The following is a 4,530-nucleotide window of genomic DNA, read 5'->3' as shown; positions in this document are numbered from 1 at the left end:
GAAAGCCTCTTTAGAGGCGTTTTCTCTAACACTTAAGTTTTCCTGATTTTCTCCATATTATCAGACCATCTCCATACCACCTTCCATTTCATTCCTTGTCCTGGTAAAACTCTACAACAAATAATATTTCTAGCTGCACTGATAATATATAATGTTCCCTATGTTGAATTTCTGGATTAAAAGCATACAAATGTATGATGAATTCTCCCGGTGTGTTGAACTCTTGATTATAAAGTTAAAGTGATTATTATAAAGTGAAAAAGATCATTTCTCTCTGTTATTTTTGCAGCGGTATCATTACACTGAGAATAATAGGACTAAGGTGAAAAATTTTTAGGCTAATATCTAAATGGTAAATGGACTTGAGCTTGTTTAGTGCTTTTCTGGTTGTCTCACACTTACCCATTCATACATTCACACACTAATGGTGAAAGCTGCTACGTAGAGAAAGCCTGCAGTATTAATCAATCCCGTTCATTTTATAAATAAATCATGGCTGATATAATTTGGCTTTTTTTTTAACAAAAAAAAAAGCCTCTTTAATGTCAACATGAAGATAGATTTTGACACATTCATTTTACCCTCTACCTTTACATGCCTTCCAGGGCCAGCTGCATAGAATCATCCCCATGGTATGGTGCTGCCATCATCATATTACACAGTGAGAATGATGTGTTTGTTGTGATGTGCAGTGTTTGGTGTCCTTCAAACATAGCATCTTATCTGATGTCCATAAAACACCATTTTGGTCTCATCAGCTCAAAGAACTTTCTTCTTCTAGACCAAGGATCATCAACTACATTTGTATAAGGGCCAGTTTATCCCTAAACAGACACTTTGGGAGCTGAACTTTCACATAAACTAAATACATTTCTAGAATGGTCTAATTAACATGTGTTTGTTAAGATATTTCTATTTTCTTTCAAATGTTTGTAATTTTTAGGCTGTAGCAGTTGGATCAGTCCCTATATCACAGCAAACCACAAGGGGGAGACTGAGATATTTTAGCTGAATATTTCTATGGCTGTCATGTTGTCTGTAACTGGGTTTGATGTGTGGTGATATGCTGATGAGTGAAAACCCAAGCAGGAAAAGCACTCCCAAAATGCCTGGGTTGTTTTTGGAGTTGTTTAATAGCTGTAGAGAGTTTATGAAAAAGAAACACCCAAAATACCACAGCATATGTTTCCTCTGCACATGTTCTGAATTTGATCTTGGTTCTGGGGGCTGGATGGGAAGATGCTGGGGGCCTGATGTGGTCCCTGGGCCCCCAGTTGATAATCGCTGCACTAGACCTTTCAGTCTCCAACATGCCTTTAGGCAAAGTCTAGTAGAGATTTAATCTGAGTTTTCTTCAACAGTTGCTTTCTCTTTGCCACTCTCCCATAAAGCTTTGACCGGTGAAGAACCCGGGCAACTGTTGTATGCAGAATCTCTCTCATCTCAGCTGCTGAAGCTTGAAACTCCTTAAGAATAGTCATAGGTGTCTTGGTAGCCTCTCTCACTAGTCTCCTTCCTGCATGGTCACTCAGTTGTTACGACTGCCTCAACTAGGCAGATTGACACATGTGCCATATTCTTCTGATTTCTTGATGATGGATTTAAATGAACACTGGGGGATGTTCAGTGCGTTGGAAACAAATTTCAAGTTCCCAACAGGAACTTTTATGCTAAAATACACTTGTAAAACTTTCATTAACTATATGGGCAACAGTATTCTGCCACTTGACCATTACACCAGCAGGGACTGTAATGACATTGTAGTCAAATAATTATGTACTATAATATGGAGTCGGCCCCCCCTTTTACAGCTGTAACAACCTCCACTCTTCTTGGAAGGCTTTCCACAAGATTTTCAAGTCTGTGGGACTTTGTGCCCATTCATTCTGTAGAGCATTTACCAGGTCAGGCACTGATGTTGGACAAGAAGACCTGGCACGCAATCTCCTCGGTTCATTCCAAAGGTGCTAAATGGGGTTGAGGTCACAGCTGTGCGTGGGCCAGTTAAGTTCTTCCACAGTGAACTCATCTAAACATGTCTTTGTAGTTCTTGCTTTCTGCAGTGGGGATCAGTCATGTTTGAATAGAAAATGACCTTACCCAAACTGTTGCCACAAAGCTGAAAGCACAGCATTGTTCAGAACTCTCCAGCTTTGGAATCAGCAGAGTGTTGGCTACTTTTGCTCACTATGCATCTTAGCAGTCGTTGACTGTGCTCTGTGATTCTTCGTGGGCTTCTGCTTCATGGCTGAGTTGCTGTTGTTCCTAAACACTTCCACTTTCTAATAATATCACATACAGTTGACTGTGGAATACCCAGCAGGGATGAAATTTCACAAGCCATCTCATTGCAAAGGTGGCATCCATCAGTACCGCATTTGAATTCACTGCGTTCTTCAGAACGACCCATTTTAACGACCCATATCAAAAATGTTTGAAAATGGAGACTTTAAGGGCTAGGTGCTTGATTTGTACATCTGTGATCTGATTGAAATACCTGAATACCAAATACTTTAGTTTACGTATTTCAGCCAGTACCAAAAAGCACTGAGGTCTGACACAAAAAAATTCACTCAGGGCTTGACTGAAGATAAAGTGTAATTGAATATAATTTAAAACTAAAAGTTAAGGATGCTTTGAGACATGATGGGGTTAGAATGACATTTAACTGAACAAAAAAGCCAACTGTAAAACATACAGAAGAAGCAGAGAAAAGTGGGAGAGTAGTATTAACCAGCAAAAGAGGCACCAATTTGCAGTGAATAAATTCATGAATAGTGCACTTCACTGCAAATTGGTGTGTTTTATATTCTTCAGTTAATCAGATATTGTGGTGCATCATGATTTTGCTGCCTTTTAGAGTATCAGTTATTACAGTATCACTGTATCATGGTGTAATGGATATTGTGGGACTTGTATCTAATCGTATCGCATCACATCATACCAGCAGTTAACCAGCACACCTATCCAAGTACTATACGATTCAAAAAATATTAAAATAAAATCAAGTGTTGTAAAAGCAGATTCCAAATACTCCCTGGTACCTGTCACCATCCTGAACCCTGAATTCTCCACAGATTTCATGATGATAATTTCTCCATCTTTGCCATCCAACTCATGGGTGCTTTCAACCACTTTCCTGCACTTTAAACCCGGTCATCAAATATCTTATTTATTTATTTACTTTGGAGAGGCTTTTGATACTTCTACCTCTATCTATTCCATCACTTCACAGCTGCGGCAGTGAGAAGGGTTCAGAGCTCACGGCAGAGTAGAGAGAGCTGGATGAGTGAATGGGTGTAAGTTCACTCAGAGAGAGGAGGATTGTATATTTCCTAAGAAAACAGGAGCATCCATTTGAGTGCAGGTCATGGACATTTCTATGCATGCTGATAGAATAGGTGGAAGCGTTGGAGGAGAAAGGCCTCTTAAAACTAAATGAACTAAAAGCTCTTGGTTTGAATGCTCTTCAGCACATACTCTGCTAAATGTACTCCAGCTCCAATAAAGCGCTCGGGTCAGAAGGGAGGTTTACTAAAGCTTTTAGGCTAACTCTGATTTCCACTTAAAACCTACTTTAGTTCCCATTTCTACGCAGCAAAGACTCTTCAGCTCTTTCTGTTTCAGTGTGAAAAGAGAACATTTCTTCTGTTTTTTTCCTGAGACACTTGTGATTGAAAGAAGTGCTGTATGACACATTCAACTCTAAAATTTTACACAGACTAAGTAGAAACGCTCAAACCTCACTGCTAAAGTTGGCAAAAAAGAGAAAACTTTTAGCCTGCAAATAAGGGTAGAGAATCAAACATACATATGCTTTTCTCTTTTATTTTTGTGTGTATATCTTCTCCAAAGTATGGCTTAACCTTGAAAAATAAACAGATTACTTTGAATAGTAAAACTGATTTCAGAGCCAGAACTTGTCAAGTCCACTGGACAGCAACATGGATCTGAATGGGGTCTTTTATATTGCTTTGTAAGCTGTTGAATGAATCTAAACCACATTTTGCGTGTTTAACAATACTGCCTAGATTTTTTTTTTTATAATGTAGCCATATTCATGTTTTAAACTAAAGTATAAAATATGCATACTGCCTCTGAATGAACAATGATTTAAGGCTTTCTATTATTTTAAATCTGTTTATTATTTTATTTTTTGTGTGGGACATGAAGGATGATGTTTACTTAGTGTTAAAGTTCATCCTTGAACTAATGAGATACATAAAAGTCCAAAGTAAACTCTTTATGACCAATCTTTTTAGAACTTCATATCACATATTAATGTCCTTATTTATGTGATGTAGTTGGCAGATCAAATGTTGTGTTTTAACCTTTTATTTTCTATCTTTCTTTCCCAGCCTTTTCATGTATTTCTGCTTCTAATTAGGTGAAGGATAACGCTGAGAGTGCCCTGATCAAACATTTGTTAACCTCTCTCTTTCTGATTACTGGATCTTTTTGTATTCAGACCAAAATAACGTAGTTCCCCTAAGCGAACAGCAGGCGGCGGCATGACGCTGGACTTCTACA

Source organism: Cheilinus undulatus, linkage group 5 (genome assembly GCF_018320785.1).
Source record: "Cheilinus undulatus linkage group 5, ASM1832078v1, whole genome shotgun sequence".
Classification (NCBI taxonomy): Eukaryota; Metazoa; Chordata; class Actinopteri; order Labriformes; family Labridae; genus Cheilinus; species Cheilinus undulatus.
The sequence above is the reverse complement of the archived record's forward strand: the minus strand, read 5'-3'. Positions refer to the sequence as shown.